The sequence below is a fragment of the Rhipicephalus microplus genome, chromosome 5 (assembly GCF_043290135.1).
Source record: "Rhipicephalus microplus isolate Deutch F79 chromosome 5, USDA_Rmic, whole genome shotgun sequence".
Taxonomy (NCBI): Eukaryota; Metazoa; Arthropoda; class Arachnida; order Ixodida; family Ixodidae; genus Rhipicephalus; species Rhipicephalus microplus.
In genome coordinates this window covers 103,004,625-103,025,133 of record NC_134704.1, presented here as the reverse complement: position 1 = coordinate 103,025,133, position 20,509 = coordinate 103,004,625, and the positions used below count along the sequence as shown (strand labels likewise).

At 44.4% G+C, this 20,509-nt stretch overlaps 1 long non-coding RNA gene across 1 annotated transcript; it reads right to left on the bottom strand.

The window, feature by feature from the left end:
* Positions 1-551: 551 nt before the first annotated feature.
* On the bottom strand, positions 552-19,643 carry LOC119173404 (uncharacterized). Its single transcript, XR_005110073.2, has 5 exons — positions 19,360-19,643; positions 16,775-16,923; positions 15,840-15,973; positions 13,138-13,215; positions 552-725 (listed from the first exon to the last, which is right to left on the bottom strand). It is a non-coding gene; the product is annotated as an uncharacterized LOC119173404 (long non-coding RNA).
* Between the last annotated feature and the right edge of the window lie 866 nt (positions 19,644-20,509).

The following is a 20,509-nucleotide window of genomic DNA, read 5'->3' as shown; positions in this document are numbered from 1 at the left end:
ATCATAGCGTCACTGTGCCCAGCGTGCGCGTGCGTCAACGCTAGATTGGAGTATATTGAGCCCTTCATGATGCGCTCTCGGCCGTTTTGCTAACTCCACATATACTAAATTTGGTGTTACGTGACGTCAATTGATGACGCAAAATATGACTCGTGCAAACGTAATAATCTTGACACGCGTGTAATGTAAGAACATCACGACATAGCTTGTTCAAAGCGTGCTCGCGACCGTTTCGCTAGCTCCACATACACTAAGTTTGGTATCACGTGACGTGAATAGCTGACGTAGGTACGCGACACATCCAAACATGATAATCATGAGACGGAAGTCATGTACGGCATCATTTGTCTCCACCTCGTATCGTTGTGCTGGTTTTAAAGTGACATTTGAACCGTTCTCATTCGTCCTTCGCATAATATAGATTCCCACTGTACGTGGGATCTGCAGTTTTTTTTTAACTTTATTTTTTGTAAGCAGTAGTAGTGTTCTCCGAGTCATCTACAGCTGAAAGAAAATTGGTGTTTTAGCTTGAGCTTTTCAAAAACCTCTTACAAAAGTTGCATTTTATTTAACCTATTAATGCCTTGTCACATTGTAACGTACTGGCAAGGAGAATTTATATTCACATGTGTATCTGTATAACGTCAGGCAAACATGATAGATGTCATGCGTATGTGGCCCTGGAAGTCCTTCTTCTCGAATGTGGAGCTCACAGTATCGATGTTCTGTTGATGAGAAAAGTAACAACGTTCTATTTACTGCTGTGATCGTTACTAAGTAAATCTTCATAATAGGTACTACATGTACCAGGTAGTGTCACTAGATGAAAAACAACACTTTTTTTGTCACTCATCTTACTGGTACCTATTTTGTACTTCAGAGTTCCTTCTTTTTTTCGTGGAGCTAACAAATAAATGCTTATTAATAAATAATGTGATTCATAATGAAGCTTACAGACGCACCTCATTGGGGAAGTCCCTAACAACCTGCTTTTGCACATGCAGAGTGTATGCCAGATAGCAACGAGGAAGCAAGTGTTGGTGGGGCGAAGTGCAATCATGAAAAAACAAGCAATAATTGAAGAAGGAAGTGGAAATTAGGGCACTCGTTTTTCTTCAATAAACACAGTATTATGTTCAACTATAGCAGACACTGATGCCAAGGCAAATATATGGAATGTTATTTGTAGGGATTATGATATAAATAAATGTAAAGAAGTAATGTCGGCGAAAAGATAACTTGGCGCTTGTAGGTACCGAACCTGAGATTTTCAATTAACACGTGTGGTGTTCTACTGAACTCTAGGGTTGGTCATCTCTCCGTTCACTTTATGTGATATATAAGTTAATTTCAACTTAGTAGTGTTAGTGAGCGCCGCTGGTATCCATGGCGGCCCGTGTGAGACACTCTTTTCTGCCTGTTGGCGTCACATATCGCGGGTACTTATGAGTCAGCAGCTAAGAAATATATCCTCACATACTTCCTAGAGCCATGAAGTCTGCCAGAACATTATTTCACCACGTGTTTCCATCTGCTACTTCCATCTTGATTTCGGATTTCTACTTAAAGGAAGGTTGTCACTGAAGGTAATGCGCCTATATACAAGCAATAAAACGATTTCGATGAAAACCATTACATCAAACTCGCTATGAATTACGTAAAAACAATATTGTCCAATCCTGATCAGGAACAATCTATGGCTTGCTACTATTTACAACATAATTACCAGACATCTTAAACGAATACTTAAGTATAATAAGCCTACCACGAAATAGTCTCCACAACTCAATTCCAAAAGCAAGTAAAATAATTGTTATTTCCAGAGTTTTAAGGTGTTGTTCCTAACTATATGTGAAACTGTGGGTAAATGTTGTACATTGTATGTCGTAGAATATATATTTTATTCTTTTTTAACAGATACTGCTACATTTACACAACTGTCTTGTTGCTTTTCGTTTTCTTGTTTGTTTTCCTTCCCAAGCTACAGGGTCAGATTTTGTATTTTTTTTTATTTCTACTATTGTAACATTCAAGTGCTATTGCGGTTATATGAATTGGGAATGACACAACGTACTATCACAATTGCTGCCTGAGTGATGTAGCCTAGTCAGGCACCTTTCGAGCCCTTTGCTGTGTCTCCTGAGAATATTGCGAATTGTCTTGAATAATGTCTGAATGAATGAATGAATGAATGAATGAATGAATGAATGAATGAATGAATGAATGAATGAATGAATGAATGAATGAATGAATGAATGAACATCACAAGCAACGAACTCGGCCACTCGCATTCTGAAAGCGGTGTGGGGCGGATTCATAAGCACTAGTGTAGGTTGTCGTAAATCTGGGGAGCGTACACTTTGGCGTTTGTCTCTTCAAGCGACGGCATTTTGAATGAGCGCATGTCACGCACTAATGTTCATGTGCTTGTTAATGTCATCTTTGCGATGGATAATGCTGCGCGCGCGTGCATGTTAACAAATTAAGCAACTTCAAAGGCCTAATCACTATCATGAACATCAGTCATAGGAGAGGTGTGCCACTCTGAACGTGGGCACGCCCCGTTAAACGTTGGTACAGCGGTTAAGCACCAAGTTACATTGTCCAGGCTCTCGTATATCAATGTAGTTTTACTAGTGAAGTACTTCTCTAAAAGCAAGTTTTACTTCCGTGTTATACAGATTGCTGTGACGCTGACATCAACTACTTCTTTTCTTTCCGTTTCAAGAATACTGAAATAAAACAGTCTAGTACAGTTCAATAAATAGCCACAACATTACTAAAAGCCATAAGGTCAAGTACCCCTAAAGGTGTTTTTCACCCGTTTGAACTGCTGGCTAAAGGTGCTTCTTGTAAACAGGAGGAACACACTGATGAAAGTAGTAGCGCAGGACATCATTGTGTCTGGTCACACTTTCGATGAACTTAGTTTTTGCAGCGTCCAAGATTTACATTTTTGTAATTATAGTATATCATTTCAAATTTCAACACACGCCCCCAAACAAGCTTCCAAAACTACCTCTTCAATGTTTTCGCTGCAGCAGAGGGAGGAGTGGTTATTGTTGGGAAAAGAAAGGCCGCGCTATCATTCGCATCCCACCAGCAAGCACGGCTTACCCCCAAAACCAGGGTGGTTGGCGAATACAAAAAAGAAGCGAGACGAGCTAGTACTAGTGAATGAAGAGGTGAGGTAAAATTATGAACATTTGGAACCTTAATCGACGCATTAGCGATCAACTTCACAGCAGAAGATACAACACTATATGTGCAGCTTAAAATGACACTAAAGGCAAAGAATTCATATCAGAATGAAAGCTCATCGTATGACAACGTTCGAAACGGGCATATTATCAAGATCATTCTCCTATTTATTAAAAAACACTCAATTATCACACGATATGCACCACAAGTGGGGCATTTTAGGAATGATCGCGACGTTGTGAGATCGGCCACTTACAATTATTCACTAATGATCAAAGTAGCTGCTATAAAAAACATTCCGTACATCGAGAGATGTAATTAACTTCTACTTTTCAGTTTCTGTTTGATTTATAGAAAAAAGAGCCCCGCGGTGTTACTTTTGAGAATAGCTCGAGTTGTGCAAGAGTTGTGCAAAAGGCTAGATAGCTGGTGTCATCTGAAGGCACCCACTTTGAACTAAGCAATCAGAAAAGTGTTCAATGGCCATTGTTGCTGTTGTCGCTCCGCTACTTTCACTCTGCTGCTTTTATAGTGTCGGTGCTTACCCAGTAAAGGCAGACAACGTTGAGCACGGCAACAGTGACGTCAGAAAGACTGCTTTCAGGCGGGTGATATGAAGAGTGCCAGCGTGATGCGAATAACTTAAACAAGTTTTCATATCAAAATAAGCGCTTTTTTACACAAAAGTAGCACTAAGAATTTTTAGACCACTATTTCAACAATCAGCGTCAACAATGTATTTGCGTTTAATGTCCCTGTAAGACTTTTCATTCCCGGTTCGTACTCCCATTTGAATCCAGCTTGTCATTCATCCATACATCCAACATCTCATGTCAGATTTCTCGCAGTGTTCAAAGCAGGCCTTAAAATGCTAAAAATGCTCAAATATATGATAATATTTATTGTGCTTCCACGTCCCAAAACCGCCATTTGATTATAACAGACGCCGTAGTGAAGGGCTCCGGAAATTTCGACCACCTGGGGTTTACATGAACCTAAGGCTGGGCACACAGGTCTCAAGCTTTTTCGCCTCCATCGAAAATGTGCCGCCACGGCGGGAGTTTGATGTCGCAATCTGCGGTGAAGCAGCCGAGTGCCTTAGTTACTAGACCATCGTGGTGGTTTAATGCTCAAAATTAGTGTGAAATGATCTAACAACGTCCATGAGAACATGAACTGCATAAGTAACCCCAAAGTATCACCATTACTTTGCGAAATTTTCACGAAAACAACTGCTTTTTAAACTTGGCTATTGATGGCGTCGTGCTATGAAGAGAACCACCACCTCGGCAAGCACCTGATTAACGATGCTATTAATGATTAACGATATGATTAACGACATTCTTGGTAACTAGACAGCTCATTAGAACAGCTGGTGAAAGGGGCTCTAAGGGGAAACGTTAACCTTAGTACAAGGTAACATACGGAATCTTACCATCTGGCTAACCATCCTGCCTTGCTCTTTTCCCTCTTTTTCTCTCCCTCTAGTTTAGACTGATAAAGTATATTCTGGAAGTATTGCTGTTGTAGCGGAGCCTCCGAACTATAAGCTGGGTCGAACTCTTGAGTACCTTCTCTTGGGGCTACCCAACAAGGACACCTTTCGCGCTGTGAGTCCGTGCTTGACCGTCCCTGTCACCATAGCGTATGATCGCTGGTTTCCGGCTAATAAACGCCTTAACAAATCGGTGGATAGTGCTGCGTTCCCTTTCGATGCCCTTGGAGCTTCGATCACAAGCCGCAAGAAAGTCACAAGCCGATTGTCCCGGTGTCCCCAGGATCCGCGATCCACCCATCTTCACTGGCACCGTTGGCACTGACGTGGAAGACTGGCTCGCCATTTATGATCGCGTGAGCGTCCCCAACTAATGGGACGAGGACGGCAAGTTGACGCATTTGGTGTTATACCTTGCAGGCGTAGCCCGTTTGTGGTACAACAACCGCGCGTTGGATTTGGCAACCTGTTGCGATTTTAAGACCACTGTTCTCAACGTTTTTTGCTGCCCTGCCGTTCGTAAGCTGCAAGCCGACCAGCGCTTACGTGAACGCGCTCAGCAGGCTGGCGAGTCCTTCACCAGCTATATTGAAGATGTCCTGAACTTATGCAACAAATCCAATCACAACACGTCCGAGTTTCACAAGATCCGAAACATCATGAAAGTCATTGACGATGATGCCTTCACAGCGCTGCTCGCCAAAAAAAAGCCCGGCTAAGGTAATAACACTGTGACAAAGCTACGAGTAGCTCCGCAGGCAGCGTTCGATGACCTGTCGCTCCCCACCACGAGTCAAAGCTTGCTAGCTTGGAGGCCAGTTGTGAACAAGTGGCGTTGATGGCATACCTCAGGCCCTCATCCGTGAAAATCGCGCGTCAGTTCTCTCTCTTACCCTTTGCTCACCCACCGGCTGTTCAACAATCAGCCACTACCCTTCTCCCTCCCAACCGTTGAGTGATTGAGTAGGAAATAGCGGAGGTCATGCCTGCGTACCACCCTCCGTAACCTCCGTCTCCTGCGCCCCTGAGTTACGCTCAAGTGGTCGCCAGGCTGCCTCAAGCCGTTCCAGCACCCGCCCCTCTGATTTGCGCCGAAGCTGCCGCTCGACCTCCATCCATTGCAGCGGGTATGCCCGCTACCTATGTTGACGCAACCCCTCAGCCTCAGCTTCAGCCCACCATGCAGCCTTTCCAGCCACCATTCCGTCCTTCGGCTCTTGAGACGTGGGTGAAACCTACCCCGGCGAACCGATGGCACACACCCGACAACCGGCCCATATGCTTTGCCTGCGGTTACAGTGGTCACGTAGCACGTTATTGCCCTAGCGTACAGCCGGCTCCCATTTTTTTGCCTGTTGCTGGCCAGCTCAGCTATCCCTGTCACGACGAACCGCCGTCTATGCCACTGCCATCTCTCCCAGGTCCATCTCCTCGAAAGTCGCCGTCTCCACGACGTCATTCCCTGTCGCCCATGCGGCCAAGTTCGGCTGCTCATGAGCGGGAAAACTAGTCGTCGCATTCCCCGAGACAAGGACTGCAACGCTATTGCAATGTGAAAGCCCTCAGAGCAGCCCCTCAAATGTCATTGACGTGTTTGTGGACGGTGTTTGTGCATCGGCTCCTATTTACACAGGAGCTGCCGTATCAGTTATGAACGAAAAACTTTGCCGCTTACTTCAAAAAGTGACGACGCCACTTTCTTGGTTGTCCCTCTGTACTGCTAGTTCGCATCGTATTCATCCTACAGCAGGGTGCACAGCTCGCATTGTCACTCAGGACGTTCTGTATGTCGCCCAGTTCATCATCATTCCGGCATACTCTCATGGCGTCATCCCTGGATGAGATTTTCTCTCCCGCCACGACGCCATGATCTATTGTGCCTCCGCCGCAATTGAACTCTCACCCTTCTCGCATGTGACGTCAGATGACAGTCCCTCGACACTGAGCAAGGTTCTCATGGAAGACGATACAACAGTGCCTGCAAACTCGATGGAGGCTGTGTTGGTCTACTGCACCGATCTCTCCGACACAATTGCACTCGTTTCTCCATCTGCCCACGCTTGTAGCAGGAAAGGGTTGCTAGTACCTTTCGTGACTGTGCAAGTCACCTAGAGCAACGCCGCTATTTTTGTAACCAACCCATCCTCGTACACTTTTACCTTGCTTCGAGGGGAATGTCTCGGCAGAGTGGAACCAGTCGACGATGCACAAGTCCTGGGCGTACCCGAACACTCGCGTTGTCCCAGTTCGTGTACCATCAATGCTGTTTCCACTTCTGATCAGTCATCTGCTGATTTGTTTGCCCTCTTCATTGCTGACAACGTTACGGTGGTACAGCGTTACCAGCTTCTGGACCTGTTGCAAGAATATCGTTCTTCTTTCGATATCGGGTGAAGTTCTCTCGGTCGCACGTCCACTGTTGCGCATCACTTTGACACTGGTGCCCATCTACCTTTACGGCAACGTTCATATCGCGTGTCGCCAGCTGAACGTCGGGTAAATAACGAGCAGGTTGACGATATGCTCCGACGCAACGTTAATTGGCCCTCGCACAGTCCATGGGCGTCTCTTGTTGTTCTTGTTGCGAAGAAAGACGGTTCTGTGCGGTTCTGTGTGGACTACAGACAGCTCAATAAGATCACTCGCAAAGATGTGTATCCACTGCCGCGCATCGATGACGCGATTGACAGTCTTCACGGTGCCGAATTTTTTTCTTCTCTCTATCTGCACTCGGGTTCTGGCAAATACCCATGGCAGACGACGCTCGACCGAAGACCACCTTCATCCCAACCGACGGCTTGTACGAGTTCAACGTCATGCCGTTTGGTCTATGTAGTGCAGCTGCGACCTTTGAGCACATGATGGGCATCGTTCTGCGCAACTTGAAATGGTACACGTGTTACCTCGACGATGTCGTTGTCTTCGCTCCAGATTTCTCCACGCATCTCGAAAGTCCTAAAGAAGTTCTCGCACGTGTGAGCAATGCTGGCTTGCAACTACATCTGAAGAAGTGCCGCTTTGAAGAACGGCAACTCACCATTCTAGGGTACGTCGTGTGCAAGGACGGCATTCTTCCTGATCCAGCCAAGCTTCGCGCCGTGGACGAATTCCCGAAACCCGCGTCCGTCAAAAAACTGCGTAGTTTCGTGGGCCTGTGCTCCTACTTCGGACGCTTCATACGAAGCTTTGCCATGATCATATCACCGTTGACGAAGCTTCTTAGAAGTAACGGGCCCATCAATTTATGGTCATCCGAGTGTGACGACACGTTCACAATGCTCCGCCATTTGTTGACATCTCCTCCCATTCTACGCCACTACGACCAAACGGCCCTAACGGAAGTTCACACGGATGCCAGCGGCGTAGGCCTCGGCGCTCTCCTGGCGCAGAACAAACCCGGATTCCCTGAATATGTTGTAGAATATGCAAGCTGTATGCTCACAAGAGCTGAGACAAACTACACCGTCATGGAGAAGGAGAGCCTGGCAATCGTTTGGGCCCTTACAAAGTTTCGACCTTATTTGTATCGTCGCCGATTCGATGTCGTCACCGACCATTATGCACTATGCTGGCTGTCATCATTGAAGGATCCCTCGGGCCGTCTCACCCGGTGGCTCTTTGCTTACAAGACTACGACATCCACGTGCTGTACCGCAACAGACGCCAGAATGCGGACGCCGATGCCCTCTCGTGCTCCCCTCTGCCTGAAGACGACGTGCCCTGCTCAGTAACCTCAATTGTTGTTTCTGCCATCGATGTTGACATCCTTGATACCAAAAAGTGAAAGGATAATTGGATCGCCCCACTGATCAACTTGCTCTCTGCTCCGTCCGCAACATCATCGACGCGTGCCTTGCGTCGTGGAACTCACCATTTCGCCATCCATGACGGCCTCCTACACCGACGCAATTACGACGCCAATGGCCGGCAGTACTTACTCGTGATACCCCGCAGTCGGCGGGCGGAGATATGTGAATCTTTCCATTATGATCCGCAATGCATGAACTCTGGAGTATCCAAAATCTACCGCCGCATTCGAAGACGCTACTTCTGGCGCGGGATGAACCGCTATGCTCAGCAGTTCGTTCGCTCTTGCCTCACTTGCAAATGCCGCAAACCATCAGCACACATGTCGCACGCCGGTCTGCCACCGTTACCTTGCACGGACCGTCCGTTTGTGCGCATTGGTACCGCTTTGCATGGACCACTTCCTCTGATATCGGCTGGTAATCACTTGGCCATCGTTGCCGTAGACCACTTGACGCGATACGCCGAACCACCGCTGTACCTGCGGCTACTGCGCGCGATGTTGCGTCCTTCGTGCTGTATCAATTCATACTGCGCCACGGACCACCCTAAGAGCTTCTCAGCGATCGAGGCCATGTCTTCTTGTCGAAAATCGTCGAAGCCATTCTGACGGAGTGTCACTCTGTCCAGCGCAAAACTACTGCTTACCACACGCAAACGATTTACCTCACCGAACGCTTCAACCGCACCCTCAGCGATATGCTTTCGATGTACGTCGCTGCCAACGACATGAATTGGGATAATATGTTGCCCTTCGTCACTCACACCTACAACACTGCCCTTCAGAGCACGACCGGTTTTTCACCTTTCTTCTTGCTGTACGGAAGGCGCCCATCGCACACCATGGACACGATACTCCCGTACACGCCGGATCCATCTAGTGTTAACCTATTTCAGAGACAGCCAGGCTTGTTGAAAAGTGTCGCGAGCTTGCCAAAACTTTTACGACGCATGAGCAAGAGCAGCAAAAAAGTATTCGGGATGGCTCCACCACTTCTGAGCCCACGTTCCTTCCTGGTGCACTTGTATGGATCTCGATCCCGACCTCTTTAGCTTTGCTCTCTTCCAAACTACTTCCCAAATACGAAAGCCCCTACCGCGTCATCGAGCGCACATCTCCGGTCAACTATCTGATCTAACCCGTCGAACAATCTTCGGACATGTGCCGCCACGGGCACGACCTCATCAACGTGAAGCTCCTGAAGGCTTATTATGACTCGCTCATAGTAACAAGCTCTACGGTCGCCAGGCCGTAGAGCTTGTTACTTGTTAAAGATGGCCCCGCTACCCCGGGGCCATCTTTGGCCCCGGGGTAATTGTAGCGAAGCCTCCGAACTCTGAAATGGTCGAACTCTTGGGTACCTTCTAGTGGGGCTACCCAACAAGGACGCCACTCACGCTGTGAGTCCGTGCTTGGCCATGACTGTCGCTGTAGCGTATGATCGCTGGTTGCCGGCTAATAAAAGCCTTAACACTGTTGTTAATTTTTCCACGGTAAACCTATCTTTACAAGAAATAGTAAATCAGAAATGTTTCGCATTTATTTTTTTCGCTGATATTTCCACTGTTGATGTCACGTTGCACAAATAGTTTTTTTTTTCGAATTTGGCATCTTCGGCTCAACGAAATTGATGCAACTATGCTTTGTCATTTATGGTGGCGTGGCTTTCACGAAGTCATTTTCCTCTCGTACTGAATTCACTGACAACCCCTTTCGTGACAAATTTTGTAGCGAGGAGAAAAAACAGCAGATATTCTACGACTGTCATCGCTATAATGCACCACCGACCAAATCATCTTCAGTCGCGCTAGCTAGCATAGATAGCACACCAATGATGGTAGAAATTATTCTGGGATGTCATCCTGAAAGGTATGTAAAATTTGAAGATTTATATTTTAGATAACCGGGTTCAAAGGACCAATACGCCTGGATATGAAGAGCAGAACGCATCTACGCTGCCGTTTATTGCAGAGCAAGACCAAGAACAACCTCACGTGCCTCGTGCCATTCCTCGTTCTTGTCTTCCTGTAGCGCGCGCGATGTTCACTGTTTTTAACAAAGTTATCGTGGGTGAAGACGACGAAGGTGGTGCTAAACATCTTTAGGTCATCATACTTTTACCGGTGATCATAGACCGACGGCGGGGGTTATAATGACTGGGAGGTGTGACTTTGTGTGTGCGTTTTTCTCCTCTCTCTGTCTCAATCTTTAAAACTCTTCCCGTCTCATTCCCCAGGGTAGGGTAGCATAATGGTCCCTCTAGACAGGTTAACATCCCTGCTTTTTCTTTCTCTCTTGTTCATTCCTTCCTTCTATAACTTGGTCAGTCAAGTCTGTGTCTCGCTCACAACAATCTGCGCCTCATTCTTACCGTTTAACAATTACCTAGGTCCAATAGACATCATCAAAATTTATGACGTCACGGTCAGGCTTGTAGCCAGATTTCTTGGGGAAAAGGGGGGGGGGGCACTTTTTTGATTCCGTGATGAGCACCCTGTTCAAGTCAGCTTTCCATCTCTATGACGCTTCGAAAAACCCGTCCTGCAAGGGCCGAGTGAGCCTGCAGTATACTTAAAAAAAACAATTTCTGAAATACGAGAAGTGGGGGGGGGGGGTGCACGGGCCTGGTGTGTCACCCCCTGGCTACGCCCCTGATCACGGTTACTGGTACGAGATCTTCAAGGTGGCCTCACGACCAAACTTTTTAAAATCGAGTTTCTTCGCTTACCAAGTGTCTCCTCGCAAAAAAAATGCTGCGATTCGGGTACTGTGAAAGACTAGTTTTTCAGTACGAGGAAAATGTTCTTTCTCTTTAGTGTTCCTCTATGTGCAGAATTCATAAGTACACCAATGCCTGGACACTTGTGATGTTAGTGCAATTTTTCTTTTCAGTTTCTTTCTCTCCTTTTCATTCTCCTCAGTCTTCCTTTCCTTTTGTCTTCCTGACTTTCTTCTAATTTTCCTTTGGTTTTCTTTGTTTCTCTTGGTGTTGATCTTTTTTTTCTACTAAGGCATTTTCAGATCATTTCTTATTAATTTTTGTCTTCTTGCTTCTTACTTTCACAAGCTTTGGCCTCATTTTTGTTTTTGCACTTGCTCCAATATTGCCGCGTATGTGAGCATTTGCCATTCCCCATGCTATACCACCTGTATATGTAATACACTCTTAGCCTTTTCATTCATTTATGCATACATACATACATACATACATACATACATACATACATACATACATACATACATACATACATACATACATACATACATACATACATACATACATACATACATACATACATACATACATACATACATACATACATACATACATACATACACACACACACACACACACATACATGCATACATACATACATACATACATACATACATACATACATACATACATACATACATACATACATACATACATACATACATACATACATACATACATACATACATACATACATACATACATACATACATACATACATACATACATACATACATACATACATACATACATACATACATACATACATACATACATACATACATACATACATACATACATACTGCGTTTTGAGAACGCCAAGCAGCATGGGTTTACAATACCAACTTTCCCAAAAACTCTTCATATTCTGGTTCATAGACAATTCTTGGAGGTATCTAACAACAGTGTTCCCCCTCCTTTGTTTATCCTTTACTATACAACAGCAGGTGTGTTATTATCGCTCCGTTTTTTTTTTTTTGTTCATCTTTCGTCCACAGCATCTTTTTTTTTCGTATGCATGCTTAGCCAACTCTTCTGCCAATCACATCGTTGGCGGAAATTCAACATGGTATACACGATAACACCGCTAAGTAGATCAGTTGCATCCTAGACAAAGACAATCCTCTCGTGTTAACGTTAGTTTAAGTTGCATTCTTCGTCCCAAAATTGCGCTTCCTTATTTGTTACGGCATCTAGTAGATGAAAGACGTGTTTGGTTCATAGCTAAGGAGCCGAAATGAACTCTCAGAAATTAAAATTTTGTAAAAGACACAACTTGCTATGACAAAACTCTTATTCATAGCCTTGCGAAGGGGGTTAGCACCCTGTAGTTGAGCTATCTAACTCACTGCCAGTGGACTTTTCTCCTGCATCCCGGCCTCAACATCACTCTTCTTTGCCTACATGTTTCTTTTTTAACAATTATTCCAGAAGCTTTCGATCGGTAACAGACAGCTGTGTGCACCAGAAAAAAACTTGGCTAGCAAATGCGAGCAAGATTTTCCTGAGATTTCGAAATGGCACTTGTAAATTTTTGTTCCTTACTACTAATAATAAAACTTTATTAGGTTAAGCTGCGCAGGCGCAAATGGTCTAGTGCACCTGAGGGCACCTGAGGTCCGCATTTGTTGAATACTGACTGTGGAACAAAACTGATCATTTCAGAATAGGACTTGAGTCATCCTATACACTGGCATCAATATGTTGCTCGATGTCTCATGCCAATCAACTTCAGAACACCTCTCAATAAGATATTGAAAGGGTCTCTTAAATGTAATAGCTACATGAGCTAGCATTTGGTTTAAACGTTTTTTTCAATCTAGGCCCTGGCAATTAGAAATTTTCTGGATCACTCACCATACATCCAAAATAAAAAAACTCCGCATTCTCCTTGATAATCATACGTCCAAAGTACCTTCGAGACATTATTTAATCCTGAAAAGCAAACGGCAAAACTGAAAATTAAGCAATCTCCAGAAATGGACTCCCATTGGCTAAGCGATAGAGTATTTTGTGAGCAGTTGGTAAGGAATTATCATCAGTGATCTCACTTACAAAAAGGTTAGTATTATTTATAAGGACACTCCAACACGAATTTCCCGTGGACGTAATCATCTATATAATGTTTGGAAGCGTTAACAACACGCGAGGGGCTGTTGGTGTGAGAATACAAAGTGGTGTGGTGCGAGGGTCATTCGAAACGGGGACGCTTGCCCTGTGCGGAATTTCAGGGAACGCCACAGGACTAGTTGTCGCTGTTAGCGCATCTTAGCAGCAGTGGACTATAGTGCATGGCCAGGTTTCAAGAGAATCACAGAAGTCTTAATCTTGTCTTCCGTCAGCCCGCTAAAACAAACGACTTCCGCGAATCAGCCTGATACGATGCACCACATACTAAGGAAGAAGCTTTGTTGGTCGAGCCTTGTTCCTCCGACGTCGCTTGTTCTGGCTTGCACGTGCTGAAAGCGCTGGCCACGATCGCGCCGACCGTAAGTAGAATAGGGGAACTATGATTGTGGGTGCACTCGTGGCACGCTGTTTCTTTCGCTGCGGTGACCTAAGAGCTATAAAACCTGCTCACTCCCGGCTCTCTTTCTCATTATTATGGAGTACACTTCGTTATGAATGAAGACATGACGCGTCGCAGCGCGGCAACGCAGCCCAGAGTTTGGCGCTCCCAGAGCGACTGCAGTATACGGCAGCGCAGACAAGCGGATACAGGCTTGCGGGCGTGCGAAGCTGCAGCGAAACAGCAGCGCCGGCAAGCCAACTAGCAGCTGAGGACTCGCGAAGCTGCAGCGGCGTGGGAACCTCATCTTCTCAAACTTCAGGTTGTATCGCTTACAAGAACCTTTAGCTTTATATTTCACCGATAATACGGGGGTCATAATGAAAGAAAAACGTCGCCTTGATCACATCACCATATCCGTATCGTGTTTAATAAATAGTTTTGTATATACCGTACACACCTGTCGTCATGTTTTTCCATGATCGGGTTGGCAATGTACGTTGACTAATGATCCCCCGGAGCTTCGCCCACTCACCATCATTCACTTCGTGAATATGCTGCGATTTTCGCCAATATACCAATATAGCCGGAAATAGTGGTGTTGCCATGCCCTTGTTGGTGTTATACCTAGCAGATATTTCTTATATTGATGCGTAAATATAAGATTTTTCTGCTTTTTGAGCACGTGCCTTTGCTTCTCGTGCTCTAAGGGCGAAGCACCGTGGGCCCTAGCCACGTCGGCGTCCTTGACGCTAAACATTCAAAGCGAAACTTAGTAGCTGCACAAAAATAACGGAACCATCTGTGTAAACAGTCGACTTTAAAAGTGCATCAATCGAGTATATGGCAGCCCAATATATGATCACACGCGCCGACCATGCGTCCATTCTCCTGACGGTCCATCCATCTTTGCGTAGTTCATGCGTCCATTTGTCCATGTGCCCGTGCGTCAGTCCATCCGTCCATACGTCTATTTATTCATGCGTCCATCTGTTCATCCATTCGACCACGTGAATGTCCGTACCTTTATATGCCTATCTATCCATCCATTCATCCATCTGTCCGTCCTTTGTACTAGTCGGTGAGGTCAACTTACTCGGACCATAACGCCCACTCGTCATTATGAACTTTGAGGAGATGCGTGGATTTTTTCGGCCTTCATATTATTCATGTCTTCAATAAAATTATCTATTTTTAGTATGTGCTTGATCTAATCATGTCTCCCTCCACCCACTTTTTTTTTCTGCTAATATAATACCATCTCGCCCCACATTCCATTCTCTTCAGTGAATTCCTGGGCTGACTGTTTCGCGTAGGGGCGGAGCGAATCTCGAGGGTCAAGTAGAAAGGCTTGCGTATTAGTCATCTGCACCATCAGATTCCGTGCCACAACAATCCCACTCGCTCACTATCTTCCAATTCACTCAATCAATTATTTTTCAGTGATTCGCTTGACAATTAAATGACTGTTATGATAATTATATAAAGTTATTTGCACATATCACACGTATGAAACCTAGCTCTTAACTTGAGCAAAAACATTGGTATTTTTTACAAATTTTATTTTTTATGAACTATAGGAAACCTGGAAGTGCTCTACCTGAAGTGCTGAACCAGAAGTGTTTGTAAAAAAAACGGTGTTACGGCATCCGTGCTCCTGCCACTAATAAAGTGCTTCTGGAGAGATCAGCAGCAGGAAAACTTTATAAAACTTTAATTGAACATGCTACATGAATGGGAAGAGCTAAATGAGGTTTTAAAGTGTAGTAGCCTTAGTTGAGTGAGGGCCTCTCTAGCCTTAGCCTTTTGTTCTACCTGGTAGATCAGTGCTTGCCCCAAGTATTATGATATAGTGTACGACACTCTCCGAACAAAGCAGAAGAACATCGACAGCACACCGTGAATATGATGTGTAACATTTTCAAATGAAGAGAACCTAGGTTCAAACTTTTCTCCAATTGGTGGCCTCCTCTCCTGTGAATGCACGCAAGAGGTTGCAGAAATCGTAGGAACAAAAACATGTAAAATAAAAGATGAAGCTTAAACTTACCTGGCCAATTAGGCACCTGCATGCATGGACCGGCCGGGACTTGCGTTTGGGTGCAATTAGCCAGTTTCGCATGCAACTTGTAGACATTTGATTTCTCTTTTTCTGTGCCATTATTGGACCTTCGCCCGTTTATTCTGGAAAACATATCCTGATAAACTCAGTGCAGGAAGCGGGAAAGCGATGTGCTTTCTACGCTTAATATATTGATGAATCAGAGCGCAAAGAGCAAGACAGAAATTACATATAGGTGGACGAAAAATGCTTTGTCTAACGTTCCTTCAAAAAAGCGTGAATATGCTTAATCCCTCCATAGTATGTGCGCTGAAGTTCATGATTCATCAGTAACTCGCCCCAAGTTTTTACGCTGCTAAGGTTAATATATTGCTCACTTTCTTAAGAATACAAAGGGATTAACCTGAATTCCAATTATTTCCGGTAAGTTCAGCTGGATACCTTACCTTTGTTAGCTTTGATGTGGGGTACAAGCCTATAAGCTTGAACTAATAGTCTATTCATGGGCCATCTGCTTGAATCTGCTCGCGGATCAGGCGACGGCGACGCGCTTCTGTGTTGTTTGCCAGACACCGCTCAACTTCACCATGTCATTCTGTATATGCAGACAGCCCGCGTGAACCGGCTGCTTTTGGGTTGATATATTTCGCGTAAAATGAAATGGCATGGTCATGTGCAGTCACATAAGGACCTGCCTTCGAGCTCTGTTGTTGGAAGATTAAATGTTATAAATAGTTTTTATTGAAAATTTTTATCTCTGCTGGGGATCCTTACGGCAGTTAGTAAGCTCCTGCAGCGATGTAAATACATTGATGTCCCACAACGCCAATGAAGGAATTCTTCTAAGTACAAGCTTTTTTGACCCGAATCATTTTACATGTACAGGATAACCCTCACAATGAAACATCTCAGGGTATACATACCTATCAGAAGAAGGCATAACTAACTTGAACATATAGTCTGTTTTATTCAGGGCTATCTTCGTGTAATATGTGTATGCTTCCTTATCAAAGGCTTTGTAATATTCAGCCGTTCTCGCGAATATGTATATTTTTTGTGTAGTATTCAGCATCTGAAAAGAGTCACAGAATATGTACTTAAAATATTTAGGTGCCAATTCAAAAAACACACTTTATTTAACTCAATTCCTTTCACTGACTACTGGTATGCGATCGCGCATAGGCCATTAGATGGTTGTTTATGTTTTAAACTAAAAATAAGTGGTTATCGCATTTTAGGAGGTAATGTTAAAGATTTTTTATAGGGTGCATAGTATGTATTTTACGGATTTTTAAGCAATCATTGTTGTTCTTTGCATAAACGCGGCATTGGCTACTTACTCCTACAGCACAAATTACGCGAAAAGTGGGCCTAATACTGGAGAATCTACATTCGATAAAAAATGTTGTCACAGTATTTCGGCGCATGGTCTCTTTGATGTTCCCTAGTTACACTGAATATACACATTGCACCAAGTGCGTCTGTAGTCCGAAGTTTCTCGTAGAAGTTTAGTTGGGTTGACACAATCCATCAAATGTGTTTCAAGAACATTCTGTACTTTTTATGCTTGCGGTATGGTCCTATGACGCTATGAAAGGCATACACGCGTGCAAATATGCGAAGTAACCATGTCATGAGCTGGCCTCAGTGCAAGCTTACCGTCGTACTTTAAGCTTTTTCCAAATAGATTCGTACCCTTTGCATGAGACTCCACAGCACAGAGAGTATGCCTCAGCAAGGCTGGATTGTTCTGTCGTCTTTGATGGAAGGTTCTTCAGGCGCCAAGATCAATTGTTCATCTTAACATTGTCAAGTTCACGTTAAGATATATTCAACAGCCCGAACATTTATTACTTATGCTGTGCAGTGTAGGATGATTTGCACATAAGTCTGGAACTCGAACGAAAACAAAAAAAAAACTCAATTAAACATTAGTACAGCGCTGCCTCCAATGTAACGAAACATGATCGGCGTAAGCATGGGAGATACGAATACGGAATAGTGCACCAAAGAACAAGCGGCGGTAGGCAGACATTAGGACGGAAAACATTCACGCATCTCCACGAAGTTTATCATTATAAGTGGGCGATGCCCAGGAGATAGATCTTACCTTAAATCTGCCACGACGTTGCCCTCTCACGCATGTAAACAAGTCGCAACGGGTGTGTAGACTATATACAACGTGTTTCTTTCTTTTAACCGCCACTTCCCGTGCCCTCAATTGTGGGGTAGCATGTTGTCGTCATCGCCGTACCGCTGCTTCACGGGCGAGTGCTGTCGCCTCCGGGATAGCTTGCTATCTGTGTATCCGTTGAGCCACCGCATGCCGTGATTTCGTCTGCAGAGTAGCAGGTTGTTGTCGACGTTGTCGCTTGAGCTTTCGTCTCCGGGCTAAGTTGTTGTCTGCGTCGACGAAATCTTTCACGGGCGACAGCGCGTTTGTTTTCATCAATGAGGGAAAAGTAATGTGTGGTCTGGAAAGTGCTTGTTCTTCATAGTCATTAGCCTCATGGTCATAATTACCATGAGTGCGGACAACGCGCAATGGACAACTCTAGACCATAAGGCGCTTAGCCCATCAATTCTGGAAAATTCCCACGTACCTAAAGAATCGACTTAATGTGAAGCATGCGGAGGGAGGTGAGCATTGTGTGATGTTTTCTTCTGCGCAACATTACCGAATGACACTAAAGATATGTGCAAATGTAGTACGCACAGACATATGTTGAACAGTCGCGTATGTTTCATATAACCAGTTCTCTAATGTGACGTAAAGATGCCAAAGGCGACCATGCATTACCACAACCTGTAGCAGTAAGCTGATATGTAGCGTTTGCGCTGGCGAGGATAGTAGCCCTGGTTAGTGCTACGTAGACCAACTTCAGTAGACAGCGCTTAATAATGTAATGGTGACAGTGCAAACCCGTCAAGACGGTCATCATATTGATATCGCGATAAAATAGGTTGGAAATCAATATGATTACTCCACAAAACTTAAGCTGAAGTTTATAGCTTATAACGGCCTCCTAATTCTTTATCTGTGCCCTTAAGTTTTTTGTGCGCATATCGGAGGGTTTTCTTCCAGTTATTCCACGGTGCTGACGCATGACTTTAGTGAGCTTGTTATTCTAAGGTGAGAGGGGTAGAAAGTGATCAGCGTGGTAAAAAACAAGTGAAACTGCATGTTGCGCACATTATTTTGTCATTTCTTGTTTTACATAAGGTACTGAAGCTCATGACAACAAGATTGCCACCAGAAGAAAACCACACGTTGCTACAGTGTTTTCTTGTTAAAAAAGAAAAGCTAATGATCCGCATGCCTCAATATGTCCACACGTTGACTCAGGCATCGTGTTTTTCCTAAGATACGCAAACAAGTACTTTTCACTTTAGAATCTTGAATTCGTAACTCTTCAAAGGAAAATCTCTTAGCTATGTCAAACATTACATAAGCCCCTCCTAAAAATTAGCTCTTAACGGGAGATGTCAAGTGCATAGAACTGCTTACATTAATGAGGTCGCTGAATGCAGCATAATAAACGACGTCATAATCTTCGTCGTGCGCTGCAAGCCCCAAAATTGTGCCTAGAGCCATCATAAGAGTAAACACTGTTGCGCAGTACCGGATCATTTTACAGTACTCGTTAAGAGTCGCGTGAACGCGTCCTAAGTCTCCCATAAATACGAGCGTAGAATGCAAAGTCGCAGCTAGGAATAAGCGAGCAGATGGGTTTTTCGCGCCGGTATCTTAAAATGTACGGCTCCAATGAACATCCTGCTTTACATTGTCTATAATTCCTTTCTAGCTGCTTAGGAGGGGTGATTTCAATGAAAAGGGGCAGGTAGCGTTATAGTGCCTCTGTGGTTACGACTGTGTTCTTTATTTGTTCTTCCTTGAATGTGAATGTCATTTCATATTTTCTACAAGTGCGCTTCTCTGGGCTGTACAATGCGCATTGTCGCCAACATACTTATGCAAATATAGTTCGCGCATTTCTTTTATATGTGGTTAGATCACAATATTATTGCATTTTATCGCGTCCCTTTGCATCTGTTATAAATTCACACGCGCTTTCATGCTTCAACAGTTGGCACTACTTTCGAAACAGTTCTGCTTCTTTTGTTAATATGAATTGTTAAAGTTGTTATATATGAAGCGTACTACCCGCCTTTGTACCATCTCGAGCCTATAAACATCTTTTTTTTTTTGTAGTTAGAATCCCAAACTACGCTCGCGTATTCAACCTTAGGCAAAACATAGGTTCTGTAGGTGAGATGCTTTGCATAAGGGGCGCATTTCTCAGTTTGTGCCTAAGTAAGCCAAGTTTTCGGGTGGCTGCTTTACAGATGTATGCGATGTGAGGGGACCATGTAAGTTTGTTGTAGATTTTTAATCCCAAATATATGTACTCCGTGGCTTCTGCGACGGGGTCATTACTTGGTAGACGAAGAAAGTGCTTAACAGCGCAAACGACAGGAGGAGATAGAAGAGACAGTTTCTTCTAGAAACAATTTCTTCCTCTACCATGCAGCATCAACCAGCCTAATCAAGCACCTTGTTAGAGGTTATTACTAATTTTATATGTAAATACGATAGGTGGTGTTTTAATAATTACGCGTAGCAGCACAGTTTTCTTGGAATTCGTGGACATTGACCA